The sequence below is a fragment of the Glycine max genome, chromosome 16, assembly GCF_000004515.6.
Source record: "Glycine max cultivar Williams 82 chromosome 16, Glycine_max_v4.0, whole genome shotgun sequence".
Taxonomy (NCBI): domain Eukaryota; kingdom Viridiplantae; phylum Streptophyta; class Magnoliopsida; order Fabales; family Fabaceae; genus Glycine; species Glycine max.
Genome location: NC_038252.2, coordinates 13,111,344 through 13,134,628, shown reverse-complemented (window position 1 = coordinate 13,134,628; position 23,285 = coordinate 13,111,344). Strand labels below are relative to the sequence as shown.

The 23,285-nt window shown below is 34.9% G+C and overlaps 2 long non-coding RNA genes and 1 pseudogene across 3 annotated transcripts; 2 read left to right on the top strand and 1 right to left on the bottom strand.

The window, feature by feature from the left end:
• The first annotated feature begins 1,738 nt into the window (after positions 1-1,738).
• Positions 1,739-2,157, top strand: LOC121173718 (uncharacterized). Its single transcript, XR_005889008.1, has 3 exons — positions 1,739-1,782; positions 1,911-1,982; positions 2,061-2,157. It is a non-coding gene; the product is annotated as an uncharacterized lncRNA (long non-coding RNA).
• Positions 2,158-2,334: 177 nt separating this feature from the next.
• LOC112999776 (probable 2-oxoglutarate-dependent dioxygenase AOP1.2) lies at positions 2,335-3,005 on the bottom strand (annotated as a pseudogene).
• Positions 3,006-3,663: 658 nt separating this feature from the next.
• Positions 3,664-12,833, top strand: LOC102668327 (uncharacterized). 2 transcript variants are annotated; one of them, XR_005889004.1, is made up of 8 exons: positions 3,664-3,971; positions 4,266-4,317; positions 4,514-4,592; positions 4,737-4,782; positions 4,872-4,973; positions 7,896-9,609; positions 11,098-11,178; positions 12,658-12,833. It is a non-coding gene; the product is annotated as an uncharacterized lncRNA (long non-coding RNA). The 2 variants fall into 2 exon arrangements; XR_005889005.1 differs by lacking the exon at positions 3,664-3,971 and adding an exon at positions 4,064-4,102.
• Positions 12,834-23,285: the final 10,452 nt, after the last annotated feature.

The following is a 23,285-nucleotide window of genomic DNA, read 5'->3' as shown; positions in this document are numbered from 1 at the left end:
AGCAGAGGTGGATGACGTACATGCGATTCGTCATGATCATGCTGAAGGTTTATGGGAGAACATTGCTCCTTAACCGCCTTGTATCAATGTAATGTTACAATATTATTTTATTTGTTATTGAGTTATATGTAATGTTCATATTTATTTTGTGTTGCATACATGCTATTTTTAATCCTACCAAATTAATCTAAATTTGTTTCATTTGGACAGCGTCATGGTGACACTGCCAAGGTCCCCTCCGCAGTCAGATGGTAATTCGGAGCCACAACCTAAGAAGACACGACAAAGCACACATCTTAGAAGGCTGACTTTAAGAAGTTTAGATCAGCCTAGACCAATAGTTAATGTGGATCCTGCAACTGGAAGAGCATCAGGCCCAGAGAAGCAAAAGTTCCACAGTTTTTTAGGGGTTGTAGCTCGAGAAAAGATCCCCATTGTCCACAGCAATTGGAAAAATGTGCCAGAAACTCTTAAGGACATGGTATGGGGGGACATTTTGGTAAGTCACGTTAACAGTTTGATGTATTGAGACATTGAGTTTATTTTCAAAAAAAATGTTTACATGCACTAAAATTGACATGATGAATATGTAATGCAGGCTAAATTTGATATCCCAGAAGCTGAAAAGGTCAAGAAAAAAGTAATGTCCACGGTGGGCACTAGATGGAGGCAATTTAAGTCTTCGCTAACCACTAAATTTGTCTATGCTGACACACAAGCCGGACAGGAAGAAAATCCTTTAGTAAAATATGGTATGGATAAACAAACTTGGGATGATTTTGTTGCAAGTCGCAAGACCCCGGATTGGCAGGTAACATGTTTGTTCAATTTAGTTTAAATTTCTTTAGAAATGTACATTTTTAATAATTAAATAAATGCAAATAATATATTGTCAATGACAGGAAATTCGGAAAAAGGCAAAGGAGAGTAAAAACTACAATGACTGCCTCCACATACAATGAGTTTAATTTTTCCTTGTTGAGGCTTTTGCTTTGTAGGCAGAATAGCTGTCCCTAGGCAAACGACTCCAAAATCAGTGAATCACCAAATTTGTTATATCATCCTCTGTAAGCGTTTGAGAAAACTATGATGCTAATTGATTAAAACTGGAGGTGGAATAATTATATTTGTAATCCATGTTTACAGGATCTTGGAAGATAATCAACTTGAGGGACCTCTTCCCCCGAGCCTTGGAGAAATGAGCAACTTGCTGAGATTGTGAGACTATTTGTTTCATTTTTTTAATTTCATTTGATTTACATAATCAATTTAAATCATTAAATTGTCTCCATATTATCTACAATTTCATACTGTTTTCTCCACACATCCCTAACTCCTTTTTTTTTTCACTTTAACTAAATGAATCTACAGACTTCTTTGTGCAAATAATTTCACAGGGATAATACCAGAAACATATGGAAATCTAAAGAATCTCACTCAGTTGTAAGTGATTTAATGTGATGCAATTTTTTTCCGTTAGTCTTTATTTTATGTTTGTTAAATTGTGAAATAACACAACATTTTCTGCATGCAGTAGGATAAATGGGAACACTTTATCTGGGAAAATACCCAATTTTATTGGGAACTGGACCAAACTTGATAGATTGAGTCTAAATTTTGGTTCATCCATGACCTTTTCTCTGTTGAACAATAAAACAAAGTTATATCATGATTAACTTGCATTGTATTATGTAAGAAAACTTTTTGTAGGGATTTGCAGGGCACATCCTTGGACGGCCCAATTCCTTCTGTCATATCTTACTTGACAAATTTGACAGAATTGTGAGCACTTTGTCCTTTTAAGAGTATTCCAAAATTATTACATTTTGTGTGCATTTTACAATCGTAATGGAATGCAATCTCTTATAGTGGAACATCTTCTTTTCATTGATGAAACATTTATATATCAGAAGGATATCTGATTTGAAGGGACCAACTATGACATTTCCTAATCTGAAGAATTTGAAACTTTTGCTAAGACTGTGAGTTGAAACCTTAACTGCTCTTTCGCGAAGAACTATATAATTCATTTAGGCTTCTATCATATTTCTGTTACTCAGGGAATTGAGGAATTGCTTAATAACTGGTCCCATTCCAAACTACATTGGAGAAATAGAAAGTTTGAAAACCATGTAAGTTGCATCAAGAGTATATAACTAGCTATATATTCTTTAGTTTTTTTATCTACCTGTTTACCATTCTCATTATTATCTATTTAATTTTAGTATACAAAAACACATTCTAATTTTAGTTGAATCATGACGCAATTAAGGATTTAGAAGTCACTCTGTAATAATTTGATCATTTTATCATCTCCATTTCTACAGTATGTGTTTATTTTAATTTTGCACCTATATTGTTAGGTAGCACCTCTAAACCCTCCACTTCATTTTGGTACAATATGGTCACTATGTTCTTGTCTGAGTGTGTTGTGAGGCCAACCTTTGTGTCACTAGTTTGAGGGCCTTTGTATTTCATAACCTCGAGAAGATAATTGGTTGAGTTCATGTGCTCATCCAAGTACTTTTCAACACCCAAACTCTCCAAAATCATCTTCCTGATAATCTAATCCAACTCTGATAGCTGCTCAGAGAAGGATTGTATAGTTTTGCTACAAAATTTAAAAGACAAGTTAAGAAAGAGGCAAAAGAAAAAATGGAATAGTTTACAAAAACTGTGTTTTAAATTTTAATAGGTACATGCCTAAAACTTGGGTTTCCATGAGGCCACATGATGTTTGTCATGCTTTCTACATTTTCATAGACATTTGCATCATCAATGCCCATACTTTCAAAAAGTGGGACCATAGGATATTGCCCAACATAACCATGATAAGGCTTCTTAGACACATTGAGTATCTTTGTTTGTAGAGGGAGATCAAAGAGCTCTTGTAGTGCAGCAAATATGGCTTCTTTGAAAGCTTCTTCATCCTTATTAATTATCTCAACTAAACACTCTTTGAAAGCTTCTTCATCCTTAGAGCAGAAAATAAGCAGTGCCAACATGTAACTTGGTTTGTTAACAGCAGAATGAGCAGAAAAATTTAATTCAATTTTACGTAACTCATAATATTTGATTGTATCAAATTTTAGTTATATATGCAATAAATTTTTTTTTAGTAAATTTGAATCTATTTTACTGAGTCTAATTTGACATTGATTTCTTTGAATTTGAACAACTCCTTGAAGCTTGAGAAACAAAAAAAAGTTCACGTATGATTACGATCTCAATTAGTCAATTTTATCATGGTTACTATCGGTTCTCTATGGTAGTCTATACCGTGAGCAGTTCTTATTTTCTACTTTCTAATATGTAATAACTAAGCTAAGAATATATTGCCTTAAGTCTAATTAACTAGTTTCAATCTCTGAACAAAGCAAATCTACAATTTGATTGCCTGCATTCTCTCTAATTCCTCTCTTATCTATTTGTTATCACTTCTAAGAAACCTATAGGAAAAGAGAGCAATTTTAGCGCCTATTAGACACAACCAATTAAATATTCAAGATACATAAAATAAATTGCCAAAGCCTACAAAATCCTTGTAGAAGTTGTTTTAATGTTATTTTAAGTTTCTAATTGGTTGTGTTTAGGAGCATGTGATGATATAAGGGAAAATAAGTTAAGGCATTTTGTTTCCCTACACAAAAAATGGCTAAACTGGTCTATAAAACAAATGAATTAATCTTGTATCAAGTAGCATAAATTTGAGTGCTTAAGTTGCCTCTTGTGTTTCTTTGCGGCACGAGTGAGCTTTATAATTTAAACTTCGTAACTAGGATATACCTTTTTTTTTATTAATGTTGGTCAGAGTGAGTTAAAAAAGTAGACAGGGACTTGGGTGGATCGTTCGCACTCTGCAGGGTGTTGCTGCTAATGGTTTCATTCTGGAAATTGCAATTTGCTATGAAATCTCCCTTAATAGTTACTTCTTTTTGCGCACATCCACTGTGTACTCTGCCAACCTGCATGTAAGAGTTTTGCAAAACAATGACAAATATTATCAATTTAAATATTGTTATATTTATCCATATTTTCTTTAGTTAGAATGTCGTTGTGTTGTGTTAGAGTCCGTGCTTCAAGGCTCTCTCTCTATGCATATGTATGTATATTTATGCTTATATTCTCTCTCTGTAGCTGTCTCTGTATTGTTTGTGTCTCTATCACAATCTCTATTATATAAATATATGTGATGAGTGAAGTGTTTGGCCTTTGGACGCTATTAATTGTGTGTGCGTTTGTTTGTTTGTTTCTAATGATGACAGGTAAAGGGCAGAAACGTGGAATCGAAAGGGCTCCACTCTGTTCCTGTTTCAGGTTCGTGTGATTTTAATTGGGGTACTTGTTTTGTGGTTGTGGGTGTGATTTTTTTCTTTCTATATTATATATAGATAATTTGAAAAGAAGAAGTGATGACTGCTGAAAGGGTACTAGTGGTTTTGTTTCTGCATCGTCCTTTGTGTGTTTTCTTATCAATTTGTTTTTTTGTTATTGTTTTTTTTTCTACTGGTAGGAGCTCCGGTGATTCTTCAATCTGGGATTCCATTGCCTGATAAGAGGACTCTGGAATTGATACTTGACAAGCTTCAGAAGTATGTTTTGTTTCCTGGTTTAAAGTTCTTCTTTGGTTTTGGTGTTTAACTGTTTATGGCGATGAGTAATTGCATTACGGTGCATCCTTTTGGGTACTGTTTTGTTTTCTGACTTGGGACTACTGGGGGTATCGATGATGGCAGGAAAGACACTTATGGTGTGTTTGCAGACCTTGTTGATCCAAAAGAGGTATGTCAAATTATTTTTCCTTTGAGTTGTTAATCTTGCTTTTGGAAGACACCCGAGTTGGAAGTTTAAATTCTGTTTTTGACATGTAGCTTCCTGATTATCACGATGTGATCAAGCATCCCATGGACTTTGCCACTATGAGGAAGAAGTTGGGAAATGAATCTTCTTATACTACCTTAGAACAATTTGAGGTATGCAAACTTGTCTCAGTTGGTCACATTATTGGAGTAATTTTCTTTGTTTGTTTGTGATTTCAATTGTTTTGCAATTTGGTATTGGATTTGGTCCTTGGATGTTGATTGTGCTCTTCTACTGAGATATTACTTGTATGTGTTTGAACTTGATATACTTAGAATGCTCAGATGTGAGAGCTGAGACTCAAATTTAGGCATAGCATACCCTGCTCTGTCTTTTCTTTGATGGATTCAGCAAGGATGATTGTTGTCAATGATTTATCAGACTATCAGGAAAAAAATGTGGGTTGTTAGCGAGTCAGCCACATGTAGTTAGTACTTAGCATGTAAAGAAAACATTTGGAATGATTAATTTCTTGATTGATTTAGCATATTGTCAAGTTTCAACAGGTCTTTTGTTGTATTACTAAATAGGGACCTAAAAAAGAGGATCCTTCTGTGAATTATGGGTTTCATATTTGCAATTATGAACTTGGGATTATATTTACTTTTCAAATCCATTTGAAAAGATACAAACTTTTGGTTCAGGTAACCCTTTAAAACAGTCTTTTCCTTTCCACCCCACAATCTCCTTGCCATTGGTCTCTCCACAGCAGTAGTACCACTTCTGTTGGTCTTGGTTTGAACTTGGAAGTTTCCAATTTTGAACCAATAATGGTGGTGACAATGATGAGTTGGCCTCCATGGCCACCTCTCTCATCTAAGAAATTTGAAGTAGTTTTCATAGTGCGTAGGCTTGAAGGGTCAACAAGTATGGAGAAAGCTGAGGAGGTGAAGTCCAAGGTGGTTGAAATTAAGTGGAAGGAACCACTTTGTTAAATTTATGCTAACAGTCTCCAGTGTGAGTTCCTTGTTAAAATTATAATATCCACTTTGTTTCTTATTTTCTACTATTTATTTATTTCAATTATAATAATATTAGTTCCTTTTTTGGTTGTTACACAACTGGCCATGCATTACGCATATATTGAAATTTCTTCATATATATATATATATATATATATATATATATATATATATATTAAATCTTGGGTTGTCATCATTGGTCTTTTAAGCAGTAACAAGACTACAGTGCCTTTCTTAGTTCTGGAGGTGTTTCATAAATTAAGGTTCTTTGATGGCCATTGGCTATAATTGAACTTTATTTGGGTTGGGGACTAGGATACGCTTGGTAGCTGGTAGAATTAGAACATGAAGGAACCATGGTGAAATGCCCCTTTAGGCATTCCTTGCTTGCACATTTGTCAAGCATGATTTCAGGATTTTGCTTGAAACCAATCCCTACCTCTGAAATGAATCATCGATAAATTACTCCATCCTTAAATTAAAAAAAGTAACAATATAACTCAAAGGAGTAAATATGTACTAATTACATAACATAACATAACCTTGTAAACACATGATATATTTATTTCTCAATGTGATTCATAAAAGTCATTAAAGGCATTTTCCAACTGAAAACTGAAAATATATCAGAAGTGCTGGAAAGAGAGGGTCACCTTAAAGTATACGAAGTCAGCTTCTTCCCTTTATGATACAAAGATATAACAGCACTCGTGAGTTTTAGTGTTTGAAATGGCACTTCCCTTCTCTTTTAATAAGGCACGAGTTTTTAAGACATGAAAAACGGGTGGAAGTTTATCTCATATATATATATATATATATATACACACACTTTCAAATACGTAAGAGACAGAGATTGCAGAAAACTGTGACTGACCCTTTAGAATTTTTATTGCCTTATGAATAGGTTTAGTTTGAATAGAAAAAAAGTAATACAAATAATTAAACACAAATGAAAACAGCAATAACTAATAATGATAGTAATTTATTAAATATTAATTTTTTCTTTAATTAAACATTTATGTTTTTATGTTAATTTTATATATTGTATAATGATCTTGTCACCTCTTATTATAATTTAAATTTTTTACCGTGCATGTGTATCTATATTTATATTTTTAAGATTCCTGTCTCTTGTTGTGTCCTTGTTTATTAGGCAAGCTTTTACTTTTGATTTCTTGGGTGTGAAACTTACCAACACGTAAGGGAAGTAATTCCCTTATAAATGCACCTGGACATGAGAATATGCCCTTAAGATAGCTGGCAGAGGAGGGGTTAGTCTTGACTCAAGCTGTCACTAGAAAATCTTGCAGAACAAAAAAGGAGAAAGACATCCTTTAGAATGGAAATGTGATTTAATAGAATTTTCTTGGCAGGAACTTTTTCTGATCAGTTATTGATCTATCTATCACCTATTTATGGCCAAATGACTTAAATGAGCTTGTAGAACATGAAGTAATTTGATGGGCCATGAAGCACATGAAATGTTTTTATTCACACATGGATGAAACAAAATGGAGCATCTTGTGCTATTCCGTTTTGGTTTCACCCTTTTAGTGGAACTAAAATATATATCATTTTTAACCTCATGTCCTACTCCTAAATGTTCCATTCCATTTTACCAAATGCTATCAATTGTCACTGTGTTTGGAAAGACAATTTTTTATTAGTTGATTTTTTGGTTCTGTTATGAAAAAATATTTATCTTTTAGGATTAATAAAACAATTTGTTATGACAATTCTCTCTTAAAAAATTATTCTGGGATCTGATTCTTGTATTCATTCATGAGCTATTATCTTTCTTGGTTTTGTTTTCTTAGAAAAAGTTCTTGTCCTTCAGTTCAATATTCTTATCTTTCACTTTTAAAAAAAAAAATTATTTTATAGTGTTATTACCAATGCAGTTGCATACTCTTGTATGTTTGACTAGCATTTTACAGTATTTCAACCAAGAATTTTATTTATGCTGAAATTTAATTTAATTTAATTTTTGGAGTAAATAACTAAGATCCAATTCCTCATCTTGCTTTTATATAATAGTTTGAATTTTCTTTACTTTCTTTTGTACTGAATTAGGTATTTAAGCAAGGGCAAAAAACCAGAGCTTCTGTAGCTGGTGTTACATCAATAAACTTGGCTGAATACGTTCCTGCAGCTGTAGATAAAGAGACTGAAATTGTGGTTCATTTGAATGTCCTTGGCACCAATGATATTACTAATCTCTCACTTTTTTTAAGTTCTTTTTTGCTCCTTCCTTTTCTTTTTATGCTTTGAAATTGATTAGAATATTATAATTGAGTTCGATTTTTATGCACTATCAATGTAAGTTATTGTACACTGTCAACCAATAAGAAGTCGTCGCTGGTATAACTTAGTTAATGTAAAAATCAGCAAACTTATCATACATGATGTTTTGTGATTAGATGATAGTGTAAAAACCTTTACACCATTAGTGTATGCACTATTTACTCATTATAATTACTTTTAATGATTCTCTTGTCTAACTGGATTAGATGCACAACCTACTTCCCTGATCCAAAAAGGGAAATTATATGGAACTTCATTTGTGTTTCTTTTCAGTTGTCTCTTAGTTTACTGAAACTGGAGGCCCTTCAAGAATATTTGGATGCAGTGCATAGATCAACTATGTGTGTTCCTTCATCACCCTGTTCTGTTGTTCCTTCATCAACTATGTCTGAGAAGAGTAAAATTCTTTGCTGATTATGTATCAACTGGAAGAGCCAAGAAGGCAAGCTCCAAAGATGAAGGAAGTGATGGTAGGAGCTCCAACAGAAGTGAAGATTTTGAAAATAGGTATACATCGGACGTGGATTCACTGGATAATGATGCTGCAATTAAGTCAGAGGTGAATGAGGAGGATTCTTGTGTGAGACATTCATTGAGTTATGAGACTCTGGCCTTTGGAAACTATGCAGGAGGATCACCATATTCAGGTTCAACTATTAATGGTAAACATGAGTGCTGGATCTACTATAGTAGCCAAAAGTCTGATTATGGGGGTGCACATGTTGAGAATTATAATACATGTGATCAGGTTGAGCATCAGAATTCAAAACACCGAATCCTTTCTTGGAGGAAAAGGAAACTTCACTTTAGATCTTCCAAGGTGAAAGGGGAGCTACTTCTGAAAAAAAACACGGAGAAGAGGGTGGACATGATATTGACTATGATCGCAGGCTGCTGAGCTCTTCAACTTGTAGTTTTTCTTCCATTTTAACTTCTGCCTTTGTATTTTAGAACAACCTTTAAAGCAATTTAAGTAAGTGTACATGGTTCTTGCAGTGGCATAAAATAGAAAATATCACAACTAGTCCATCATTTGTTCCTGAATTTGAGGAGAACAGTTTCACTGTAGGGAGTTGGGAGCAAAAAGAAGTCATTAGCCACGATGGACAGATGAAGCTCCATAAATATATATTTTATGAACATGCCTGAATCATAGACAATGGAAATTGCCATTGCACTTAGCAAGTATGCAGTTGGATTTAGATGCATTTGACTACCTTCCACTTGAAAGACTTGGCCACCCAATTTTGTGTTTTCTTTCAAGAAAATGAGAAATTTACTGCCTCTGCTGCAAAGTGCAAACTATTTTTTCCCCCACCTTTTTTAAGGTTCTATCTCCTTTCTATACCACCATGCATAACTGTTTTAACTGTCTTTTTACTCAGATACTAGGGAAAGCATCGGGTGGAGGAGTTATACCAGTTAGTGCAGTTCTTGCAGACAAAGATGTGATGCTTTGTATACAACCGGGACAGCATGGAAGGTTTCATTTTATTATAAATTTATAATTTATTTTAGTTCGCTCCTTTTGTTTAGCATTTTCTTGTCTGTAGTTGTCAAACTTCTGGATTATGACGGGCATCTGTTTTCATCCTTAAAGCCCTTTATTTGTCAGATCATGTGAAGAGACACAACTCTCCTTTCTGTTGGAACTTGGAATCTTATTGTATATAGTTTGTTTTAGGCTTAAATGCAATTTTGGTCCCTCTATTTTAAAATAGAGATATTTAGTCCCTCTGTTATAAAAAAATTCACAACTTTAGTCCCCTATTTCAAAATAAAAACATTTGGCCGGCCTATTTTATAAAATTTTTAATTTTAGTCAAATTCTCAATTTTGCCTACGTTTTTATTTTATTTTGATGCAATTGAATCCTAGACCTAACATATTCATTCAAGATATCATCAAAAAATTATTTAATTAATTATAATGTAAGAAATAAATGAAACAAAACGTAAATAAAATTGAAGACTGTACCAAAATTGGTAATTTTTTTTTAAAAAAAATATGAGGATCAAAATTGTGAATTTCCTAAAATAAAAGGACCAAATGTCTTTATTTTGAAATATTGGGACTAAAATTGCAGATTTTTTAAAACAGGGGGACCAAATGTCTCTATTAAAATGGAAGGATCAAAATTGCGTATTGAGCAAAATAGGGGGACCAAAACTGCATTTAAGCCTTTGTTTTATTTTGGGTTAGGGATGTTACTTCTGTTCAAGTTGATAGGATCATGGGACAAAATTAGACTACTCCATTTGCAAAAGCTATCTGTGAACAGAACCATTTATATTTCCAAAAGAGAAACAATTGACTGAGATGAGAATATTTACTGCACCGTAAATTCCCATAAGTGATTCTTTGGAGTTTGTAGCTGATGATACTTACAAACATTGGCTTGGTCATTCATATTGTACTTATGTGTGCTCATAAGTTCTAATGGTAGGAAGTATCTGAAAATAAAGATAAATATTATTAGAATATTGGGATTATTATTGTGGTAGGATTCTTATATGTTCCATTGTTGCTGATAAAAAAAAATGTTCCATTGCAAAGTCATTATGGATGTAAGCACCTACGTTCAGGACAGGAACTGTAGCATCATCAGCACATTAAATAGTTAGCTATTTTTATTTCAATGCACTTAAAGAAAATATTTGATCCTTCAAGGATGGTAAAATCATTTCCTATTTGATGGAAGGTCTCCAGGCTGACGAACCTATTCAAGAGCCCTCAGTTTTCTTATTAAACTGAATTCTTCGTTTAAGAACTTTCAATTGCTTTTCTTTTTTTTATAAAAAAATTCCATCCTTTGTGTACTCTGGAAATTTTGCTTTTTGTTTTGCATTCATTTCTTGTTTATGTAATTAGCCAATAATTTCATTTAGTACAATACAATTCAATGTTATTAAAGTATGAAAGCTAAGACTAATAATGTTGAAGCTTTCTTCTTCTCTGTTATTGTTCACAGTACCTTCGGTGGAAATCCAATGGCCAGTGCAGTTGCAATTGCCTCACTAGAAGTGATAAAAAATGAGAGACTCGTTGAGAGGTATCAAATGCATTGCCAAATCTTATATTGCCAATACATACTTATTATAATGCAGACTTAAATAGTTCAATCCAAGTCTTGACAAGTATATTTTATTCATTTCATCAAGCATCATCAGCATCTGAAATAAAAGCTTCAAAACTAAGGCCTGGGTTCTGGTAGTTAATAACTGTATTAAATATAATGTTATTCTTATATTGGGATAAATTTGTTTATTGATGATTGAGAATTTGTCTCCATGCTTCTTGTGCTTTTCAGAGAATTTTACAAATAAATCCCAGTAGCTTAGATCAAATCCTGTTGTGTATTTTTTTTTTGGTGGGGTCATGAAATCCTATCATGTCTAAAATATCGTTTTAGGATGTTTTGTGTTAAGGACTTCTATTCATCATATATCTTGAATATTTGCACTTCCAATAGTACCTATTTTTATTTCAGATCCTATTCCTCACCCTTCTCGAAAAAGTAACCACAACTCTTTAGACTTGGCTTGATATTTGTATTTTCAGTCTGTGTATTGTCTAATTTTGCCCCATTTACTAGTTTCAGACCATGTTTACAAAGCTTCACGAGAACATGGTATTATAATTTTATTTTGAATCACATGAGTTACAACTGTGTCTACGTGCAAAAAAGATTGAATGTTCCTTGAAGATACTAAATAATACAAGTTTTGGAGATCTTGAGGTACTTATTTGCTAACAAAATTTAAATGTAGGGAATTAATAATTCTTTCTAAGCCCTTTAACTTTCTACTCAGTCCCCCCTCCACTCTTCAAAACTTGAGTTACAAAGCTTATGTTCATCAATTTATGTTCTAAAATTTTTTATTTGGCTTTTTACTAGTATTGAGTGTTTTTCCAGCTGTGTTGACTTGAATCGATTCAAACTTTAAATTTCCAAGTTTCAGTAAATGCTTTATTAATTTGGTTCATTTATTTTTTGAGTTAATATTATTCCAATTTTTATTTTCATGCAACTTAAATTTCAATACATGTATAATAATTGATATATCATGAATTTCAAACGATATGTGAATAAGACTTCTGCTATTTGCCTGCAACACTATCTGTTATATGATATACTGGGTTATTGGTTTGTCATTTTGCGTGATATGCCATTGATAACACTTGTATTGCTGGAACCTGTCTTCTTTTGGCATCTCTAGATCAAAGAGATCCCATTGTCTGTCTAGCCTGATTGTGAGGTCCTGTTGTGGTGTTGCTGGCCTTCTTTCTATGTGCTGCTGCTTCTGTTCTTTTCAGAACTGAAATGCACGACACTTTTACCTTGTTTTGCATGGCTCCTTGTCTGGTTGGATTGCCCTCTGAAATTTTTTATCCGAGTGAACTATTATTGATCATAAAAAGAAATGACATCAATGATCTATGGCTTTAGTAGTAACATTAAGATTTATGTCTTTAGTAGTAACAGTTACTTATCAATATGAGGCTTCTGATTGCTTTTTGGGTTTGTCAGGCCGATAAGCTTCTGTCCCCAGAGTTTCAATCTTCTATAGAGCAGCTGATTCATTTTCTTCCTACAACTTGTCAAACCTTGATGTTTTCAACAACATTTCCTGTTACTATAAAGGATTTCAAGGATATGTATCTTCAAAATTTATAGTGGAAATATGAAGAGCTTGACTTGTTGCCTTTGCTTGTTGTATAAAAGTAAAATAGAAATATATTCTTATTTCCTCATTGGTAGTATTTAAGTATGGCTACTGGTTATTCTTTTCATGGAACAGAAATTTTTGAAGCCCGTTGAAGGGATGGGATTTGAGGATCTCTCTAAATATGGGTCATAACACATATTGAAAGATTATTTTAGTGATTATGTGGGGAATTCAGAATTATCCAAAAACCATATTTAAATGTCAAACCAGACACTGCATTCAAAGACGGTTATTACATAATAACCGTCTTTGAATGTTGAACCAGATGTAACAATCAAAGACGGTTATTATGTACTAACCGACTTTGAATGTGGAACCAGATGTAACATTCAAAGACAGTTATTATGTAATAACCGTCTTTGAATTTTGAACCAGACGCGACATTCAAAGATGGTTATTACATAATAACCGTCTTTGAATGTTGAACCAGACATTGCATTCAAAGACGGTTATTACATAATAACCGTCTGTGAATGTTAAACGAGACACTGCATTCAAAGACGGTCTTTGAATGTTGAACCAGACACTGCATTCAAAGACGGTTATTACATAATAACCGTCTTTGAATTGTTTTAACTTTCAAAGACGGTTATTGTAATAACCGTCGTAAAAAATAGTTGCGTTACAACGACGTTATATACAACGATGATTTACAACCGTCATTAAATGCACTTAATAACCGTCGTAAAAAGCCATTTTTCTAGTAGTGTATGTAACTTTCAGTCTCAAGCTGCGATTGCCCAAACCTCTGAATGGACTGTGGCTCGAGGAATCCATAGATATCCGAATTCCCCGCTCGCATGTTGGATCAAGTGGCCTCAGAATAATTAAGAAGGGGGGGGGGGTTGAATTAATTATTCCTAAACCTCTACTAATTAAAAATTTACTCTTCAAAGGCTTTTACTATGTTGTTAAGAGAATAAGGAGTAGAAGAGAAACTTAACCAAAGGTAAAAGTGGAAATTAAAGTGCACAGCGGAAAGTAAAAGAGTAGGAAGAAGGAGACAAACACACAAGAGTTTTTATACTGGTTCGGCAACAACCCGTGCCTACATTCAGTCCCCAAGCGACCTGCGGTCCTTGAGATTTCTTTCAACCTTGTAAAAATCCTTTTACAAGCAAAGATCCACAAGGGATGTACCCTCCCTTGTTCTCTTTGAACCTAGTGGATGTACCCTCCATTAGAACTGATCCACAAGAGATGTACCCTCTCTTGTTCTCAGTCAACAACCCAAGTAGATGTACCCTCTACTTGTACCACAAAAGATGTACCCTCCAATGTGTTAAGACAAAGATCTTACGCAGTTAAACCTTTGATACTTGGTGAATGGGGATACAAAAGAATTCTTAGGCGGTTAGTCCTTTGAACACTTTTGTATAAGGGAAAGGGGAGAATCAAAAGAATTCTCAGACTGTGTCGTTTTGAATTCTTTGACAAGTGAGAAGGGAGACACAAAATAATTCAGGCGGTTAGTCATTTGTTCTTTTGGAAAAGGGAGAAGAGAGACACAAAAAGAATTCAGGCGGTTAGTCCTTGGCGAATTCTTTTTGGCAAAGGGAGAAGAGAGGAAAATAATGAATAGCATAAGTTTTCAAGGTTTAGAAAACCAGAAAACTTTGGAATGCTTTTGGCACAAAGAAGAAGAAGAAGTTCAAAGAGATTCAAGGCTTGTAAAGGATTGTATAAAATTGATTGGATTGATAGAAAGATTGATTGAAAATGCAAAACAAAGCCTTGCTTTTATAGACTCTTCATGTCTGGTCAAGAGAACCATTTAGAAGAGTTATGACTTTTAGAAAAACTTAAAACCAATTTGAAAAAGTCAAAAACCATCTGAAGAGTTACATCTTTTTGATTTATTCAGAAACAATCACTGGTAATCGATTACCAAATCAGTGTAATCGATTACACAAAGCTTTTATGTGAAAGGATGTGACTCTTCACATTTGAATTTTAATTTCAACGTTCAAAGGCATTGGTAATCGATTACCAAAACATTGTAATAGATTACAACTTTTTGAAATCAATTGGAACGTTGTAAATTCATTTGAAAACTTTTTCAAATCCATTTTGCTACTGGTAATCGATTACAATAATCTGGTAATCGATTACCAGAGAGTAAAAACTCTTTGGTAAACATGTTTTGAGAAAAATCCATGTGCTACTCAGTTTTTGAAAAAAACCTTTTCATACTTATCTTGATTTCTTGATTCTTGAATCTTGAGTCTTGAATCTTGATCTTGATTCTTGAAAGCTTGATCCTTGAATCTTGATTCTTGATTCTTGAAATCAACTTTCCTCTTGAATCTTGAAGTGTTCTTGATTCTATCTTGAACATCTTGAACTCATTCTTTGATTGACCTTTGAGCTTTTTGTCATCACCTTTGTCATCATCTTTGTTATCATCAAAACATCTTTGAATCAATCTTGATTCATCATGAAGCTTTGCTTCTACATCGCATACTTGTTTCAGTCAGATGCCTATTTATGTTAAGTCAAAGTTAAATATTTATGAATTGAAAGCAATAACTTAGGTAATTAAAAGTAATCTAAAATGACTTACAGAATCCACAACTGTAACACTGATATGCTGAGACATTGAGCACCGTGTGCGATTTCGGAGAGGTCTTTGTGCTTTATGTAGAGCAGGAAGTCTGGATTAAAGACCCAAAACTTGGTAGCATCCCATGTAACCTGGTAAGGCCTTAAGAAAAGCTTTGGGATAGTCAATGTCATCAGATAAAGCGAATCAGTGACCTCCGGATCTGGCTATTGAGGTGGCTTTGCCGTAGACATAGCTGCCTGTTCATGAAACAAAGTTAAATGGCCTAATTTGAGGAACGATGAATGAATTAATTAAAAAAAAGAAACATATAGTAAGAGTAAAGTACCTGCAGTGATAAAGATTTGACCAGATGTGTTGGCCAAGCAAGGAAGGTGTGAACGATGCCATGAGCTGCCGAGTCACTTTTTCTGTGATCGACTCCTCTAGCTAGTCCCTGATTTGCTCGGTCAACTGCTGCAATTCTTCAGGAGGCAGGGAGGAAGAGCTACGGGACGTCCATGGAGCCGATCCAAAATATTGCTTGATGGTGAAATCGGCTTCAGTAGCACGGACACGTCCAGGGTGCTCTGGACGTCCAATAGCAGCGGTGAGAACATCCTGACGTACATGGGGGACGAAGGATCCCTGTGTCGCCTGCTCCTCAAAGGAATTGATGCAATCCTACCCTGCAAGGGCATTGGATAGAAGACTCCTAGAAGATTGAGCCAGAGATACAAGAGAAGGCCCTAGGATTCTCATGAGCCTTAGGATAGATTTCGGGCCCATGGGCTAAGTATGAGCCCGCTTATCTTTGTACATATTAGATTAAGGTTTCATTATTTTTGGGCCTTGTATTTAGGGCTCCATAATATAGGTAAGGTACCCTAGAAATGTAAGATTTTTCAGCCCTTGTATTTTAGGGCACCTAGACTAGTTTTTTGTATTAGGGGTAGTTTTGTAATTTCACATGCATTAAGTGAATATTTGATGTGTGTGGTTGGAAATAAATTTAATTAAATTGGGAGAAGCCCAATCCAATTAAATTTTAGAGGGGGAGGTGAGTATTTGCTTGCTACACCCCATTGCCACATCATATAGTCACACTTTGTGCATGTCCTTCATGCTTTACATGGCTCATGACACCTAAGCACACTTAGTGGAGAATCTTGGACTTGATCTTGGATTAGTGGGCTGAACCATAGCTAAAATTCACTAATCACAATTAGTGAAATTTTGGCTCCACAAATTCAATTTCAAATTCAAGTAAAATTTGAATAGAAATTCAAATTTCCCTCCAATTTTGTGTGACACTTAGGCTATAAATAGAGGTCATGTGTGTGCATTTTTTGAACTTTGATCATTTGAAAATTAAACTTCAGATTTCAGAGCTCTTTTAGTGCACAAAGTTTCATGCTCTTCTCTTCCTCTCCCTTCATTCATCTCCTTCTTCCTCCAAGCTCTTATCCATGGCCTCCTATGGTGGTGAGTTTCTTTTAGACTCATCTTCTCCTTGAAGTGGCGTCTCCTATCTCTCTTCCTTCTCCATTCCACTGCCATTCATCTTCCAAGAAGCAAAGGAATCCATTGATGAAGAAGATCCTAGGCCTACAAGCTCCAATGGAGCTTACATCATGTGGTATCGAAAACATCTTCATCTAGGTGATGTTTTTTTGCTTCCTCTATCTTTTTGTTCGGTGAATTCTCTTTAATTCCTTGTTCTTTATCTTATTCTCCATGTATATCCTCCATTGTCTTGTCATTTGGTGCTGTTTAGAGTATATTAAAAAAAATTAACCGATTAAATCTTAGATTTACACTTGTTCTAGCATTTCTATGGCTCAAATTTTGTAGATCTACTCTTGAATCTTGTTTTTGTGTTGATTTTAGGTTCTATCAATTTTCATTCATAATATTCTTGTGCTGAACCTTTAGATCTAAATTTTCTTCCAAAATATTGATTAGAAAAAAAACACAAAAATCTAAGTGTAAATCACTTAATCCGTGTTGTCTTAGAGTCATGTTTAGTCATAGTAATTGTCACATTATGCTCTAAGTTTGTGTTGAATTTTTATTTTGTCTATTGAATTCTAGATACATTTGTTCATGTATTATTGTCATTCTTAGCCTATCTTTTGAATTTTGAGTCTAATTAATGCATGTTATTTAGTTCATAACATGTTCTAAATCAATTCCTAGAAGTAGTCTTGTTGTTGAACTATTTTTTGTTTCCTAAGATTCCTACATGATGCCTATGATGAAGTTGAGTTGTGGTGCTGAGTTGTGGCTGGATTTGTGAATCAAATAAGTCTTAAGCTCTCTTGAATTGTGTTATTCAAGAAAATTCAGCATAAGAAAACACAAATTGTAACTATCCAAACCTTAAGCAACATAAACACTACTCTTGATTTCTAGGTTGAAATCATTGGTGCTAGCAGCTTTAACATACGAACTTGTATAAATTACTGGGAATTGGTCACTACGTGTTTTGAGCTGAAATTTTTACTGAATTTTATAGACATCTGGACCCAAATTATAAAAAAAGAACCAAGCGATTTGGATTAAAGTAAAAAATAAGAAAAATCACACAAGTTGGCTGAAAAATCAGTGTCCAGGAAAAAAAAGTGAAAGGGAAGTGTGCTTGTTGTTTTGGCTCAAAATTTGTTCTATAATTGGTGCCTATTTTATACCAATCCTAGTTATGAAATTTCAATTGAAAATTATTGTGAAAACAAGTGCCAAAACTAGAGGTTTCTTGATTCTTTTTTTTTTAGTTTTTTTTACTCTACTCTAGAGCCATTCTAAGTTTCTCTTTGAGTCTTAGCTTGATTTTGTGTGCTTTTCATTGCTTTAATTTTTGAATAATCCTTGAAAATTTGTCTTGTTGAAACTCTATTGGTTTAGCTTTAATTTCATTTTTTTTGGTCTTTGGTTATTGCTTGTCTCTTTGTTTCCTTGCTTGTGAGTTGCCATATAGGGAATTGGAAAGGAGGATTGGTGCCATACCTTGAAGAATTTGAGTCAAGAAGCATGGGGCCAACCACCTTAAGAGCTATTGGACTAAGAAGTACTCCAAATTGAGTGAAACACTAAAGAGAGAATAGCCACCACAATTGAGGAATTTTTTTTTGTAATTTTGTAATTGGCAATTTGCTTTGCTTTCAAATTTTGTAACAAAAAGGCCTTTCATTGGAAGTAAGTTGGGAGCCTCCAAATAGGTCACCCTACTTCCATTTGTGTGTAATAATTTTAGGCAATTTTCCCTTAGGATAGTTAGTATTTTGTTAGGAACCTTAAATGAGGTCATCCAAACACTCTTAGGATCCGCCTAGTTTGCATTTCTTGCACTTTAATTTTTTGCTTACTTTCATAGCTTATTTCCTTTACCCTCCATTGTCAATCCGCCTAGATAGCTTGCCTTTTACCAATTATTTTTTACCTTATCTTTCACACCTCTTTTAGTGTTTATTTTGGCTATTTTCAACCATAGTTTCTTTTACCTTTTGTTTTCAAACCCCCAACAAGAAAGAACCATAACTTAGGAACCAACATGAGTCTTCATTCTTCATCTAGTGTTAATGGTGAGGGTTCTACTCCTAAGGACCCCTTGTATAAGATATTGGATGAGTTGAGATTCCTTAAGTTGTGGAAAGAAAAACAAGAGAGAAAAGAAAAAGGAAAAAAAGAGTGGAAGAAATAAGTCAAGATGAAAAAGAGAAATTAAGGGAAGAAGAAAGAAGGAAAATACTAAAAGAGTTAAGAAAAGAAAAAGATGCCTCCTATAGTAGTCATAACTCTTGCAAGAGCCTAAGTGAAGAACTTCGTGACTATTATGAAGGAAGGCATAGGGCACATCCTAGACCTCACTCCCATTGGAGAGAAAAGGAAAAAAAGCCTCAAGAGGCTAACATTAACCTCCTATACTTCCATGGGAAGGACAATGTAGAGGCTAACTTAGATTGGGAAATAACGGTAGAGCAACAACTTAAAAGGAAGTCTACTTCAAAATCTTATGGCTCTCACTCTTATCCAAAGAAAGACCAAGGTCAAGACATCTTAGGGGTGACACCTTCTAAGCCCAAAGATGATAAGGGGAAGACAGTAGAAAAGCAACCCCTTAAGGCTAGTATGCAAGAGAAGACTAGCTCCATAAAGTGCTTTAAATGTCTTGGAAAAGGGCACATTACTTCTCAATGCCCCACCAAGAAAACCATGATTATGAGGGGCCCAAAATAGGTATTATTAGGCACCAACTCCCTAAAATAGGTGGTATGATGAATGCTTTGAGTGGTGCAAAAATCTTTTGTAAAATCACTGGTGCACCCAACATCTTAATGATTTGTGTACATAGGGACTCATTAGGTAGGTTTGTTCTTATTTTTAGTTTCAATACAAACTTAGGTACTCATATGAGACACCTTAGGTTTGTCATAGTTTTTGGTAGGAATAATCAACATGAAAATACAGAAAAAGGTATGTTTTATTGCATTACTTTTCTTAAGTTTTTAAATAGTGATCAAGGGGTTCCCATGAACCCTAAGAGAATAAAGGTCATTCCTGAGTGGCCCACTCTACCAAGTGGAAGAAAAATTTGGGGCTTCCATAAATTAGCAAACTTTTACAAAAGGTTTGTCCCATATTTTTCTATAGTTGTAGCACCACTCATTGAGTTGGTGAGGAACCATGTTCCTTCATGGGAAGATGCCCAGGAAATGGGTTTTCGGACCTTACCTTACTTCAACATACCAAACACCACTAATTCATATGTTTTTGTTCTTTTTACAGGTGTTGAGGAAAAAAGTCCAGAGTTTCAAGAACCTCGGGATTTGAGGTCAAATCCTTTTCAAGGGGGAGGGAATGATGCAATTCTACCCCGCAAGGGCATTGGATAGAAGACTCCAAGAAGATAGGGCCAAAGATGCAAGAGAAGGCCCTAGGGTTCTCAAGAGCCTTAGGGTAGATTTCGGGCCCATGGACTAAGTATGAGCCCGCTTATCTTTGTACATATTAGATTAAGGCTTCATTATTTTTGGGCCTTGTATTTAGGGTTCCATAATATAGGTAAGGAACCCTAGAAATGTAAGATTTTTCAGCCCTTGTATTTTAGGGCACCTTGACTAGTTTTTTGTATTAGGGGTAGTTTTGTAATTTCACATGCATTAAGTGAATATTTGATATGTGTGGTTGGAAATAAATTTAATTGAATTGGGAGAAGCCCAATACAATTAAATTTTAGAGGGGGAGGTGAGTATTTGCTTGCTACACTCCATTGCCACATCATATAGTCACACTTTGTGCATGTCCTTCATGCTTTACATGTCTCATGACACCTAAGCACACTTAGTGGAGAATCTTGGACTTGATCTTGGATTAGTGGGCTGAACCATAGCTAAAATTCACTAATCACAATTAGTGAAATTTTGGCTCCAAAATTTGGCTCCACAAATTCAATTTCAAATTCAAGTAAAATTTGAATAGAAATTCAAATTTTCCTCCAATTTTGTGTGACCCTTAGGCTATAAATAGAGGCCATCTGTGTGCGTTTTTTGAACTTTGATCATTTGAAAATTAAACTTCAGATTTCATAGCTCTTTTAGAGCACAAAATTTCGTGCTCTTCTCTTCCTCTCCCTCAATTCATCTTCTTATTCCTCCAAGCTCTTATCCATGGCCTCCTATGGTGGTGAGCTTCTTCTAGACTCATCTTTTCCTTGAAGTGGCGTCTCCTCTCTCTCTTCCTTCTCCATTCCACTGCCATTCATCTTCCAAGAAGCAAAGGAATCCATTGCTGAAGAAGATCCTAGGCCTACAAGCTCCAATGGAGCTTACATCAGGAATCCTGCACAAAAAAGACACAGTTGTACATGGTGTCATACCCTAATTTCGTCCGGGGACTATTGCTTGATGGCATACAACCTTTGATTGACCGCTTCGAGGTACTTGGCACCCTTTTTTGCACAATATGTGAAGTCCCGAGACGTGCCGGAAATCAAAAGGAAGCGTGGTTACGCAATCTGTGAAATTCCGTAATGTGACGGAAACCAAAAGGAAGTATTGTTCCGCAATCCGTGAGTTTCCGTAACTTTTTCAAAAGCTAAAAAAGAATAAATACATGATCCGTAAGGTTCCATAACCTTACGGAAAGAAAATAAGTATTGTTACGAAATTCGTAATGTTTCGTAACGTTATAGAAAAAGAATCACCAAAAAAAGTAAAGGGGGTGTATTTAGTAAAAAAAGGGGTGCAAATAGTAACCAGGCCCACTTGGGCCTTCTAGATTCTTTCTCCAGAAGGCGGTTGCTTCTGGAGGAAGCAACTTGGCTCGCCTGAGCGAGCTGGGTGGCATGCTCCTCCCCTATTTTGCTATAAATAGGGGGAGGAGTAAAGAGGAAAGGGGTTCAACCTTCTTGGCACTTCGTATTCACTTAAGATTGCTAAGGAAAATTGTTTCCGTGAAGAAAATCCAAGCCGAGGCGCTTCCGTAACATTTTCGTAACGTTTCCGTGGGTAATTACGTGAAGATTTTCAACCGTTCTTCGACATTCATCGTTCGTTCTTCATTTTTCTTCGGTCTTCAACCGGTAAGTACCCCTAATCGAGCTTTTCAATTCATTCTATGTACCCGTGGTGGTCCCCATTTGTTTTGTGTATTTTTTATTCTCGTTTCATTTACTTTCCGTACCCCCTTTTCACGTGCTTTAGTCATTTATTTAAGCCATTTCTCGCCTAATCAAAAAATAAAATAAATTTCCACTGATCATTTGATTTGTAATATCCGTTAATTTCTGTTAAAATGAAATCCGACCGTTCGGTCATGCCGTAACCACATTGAAAATAAAAAAAGAGGTAAAATAATAATATAATAATCAAAAAATACCTTTTAGTAAAATAAAGCGAAAAAATCAATCAGACGTTTCTCTTTGGGATTTCTCTTTCTTAATTGAATTGACTAATAACTAAAGTGAAACTAAGGCTAAAATCAATTCGCAAAGTCAAGCTCGTCCACAAAAAATCGCTAAAAAGGATTTGAAAGTTCAATATCTCAGTTTTTCTTACCAAGTAAATGGATCATTTTTAAGGTCCAACGGCTTAAAATGATCACCTTCCAAGTAAAAAGAATCGCATGATTCACCCTTAAAAAGAACTACGTAGGTCTGATTTCCTCTTCGATGAAGGGTACGTAGGAGCAAGAGCCCCGCTTTTGTTGACCTCAAAAATAAAAAAGTAAATAAAAGTTAAGGTAACACAAATTCACACAATTCTAAAAAATAGGCTGTTGTCCTTTGAGACAAACGTGAAAGGTGCTAATACCTTCCTCAAACTTAAATACAACTCCCAAACTTGGAATATTCTTTTTGACCGGTTTCCTTCGGTTTTTCCAATTTTTTCCACAAATAAACGTTGGTGGCGACTCCGCGCATCTTTCCTCCTTTGGAAAGCGCACCCGTGAGCCTCGCCTCGCTCGCCCGCAAAAGGGCACTGTTGCGACAGTTGGCGACTCCACTAGGGACTGTTTTTGTGAGTTAGGCCTATTTTAGGAAATTGTGGAATTGTGAAACTTTGTGTGTGCATTTTTGAACTGTGTAAATATAATAAATGCTGTCTTTTCCACATTTTTACACCGCATTCTAAGCACCCACGGGTTTGAGTAAAAAAAAAAGGGGCCCTATACCCGGGTCCATGGGAATTTAAGGAGTGGAGGTGAATCTATGGTCATGCTAGGTCTCCGACTTGCTTGATAATAGTGAAACCTCGTCTAGAGCTTTCTCTCTTTATAATGTGTTTTCGCTGGTATTCCATACTGCCGCAATATTATTATCTTGAGTGATGATACCTCTAGAAAACAGCCATGTGAGATATGGATCATTGGGAGTAGTTATTAGAGACC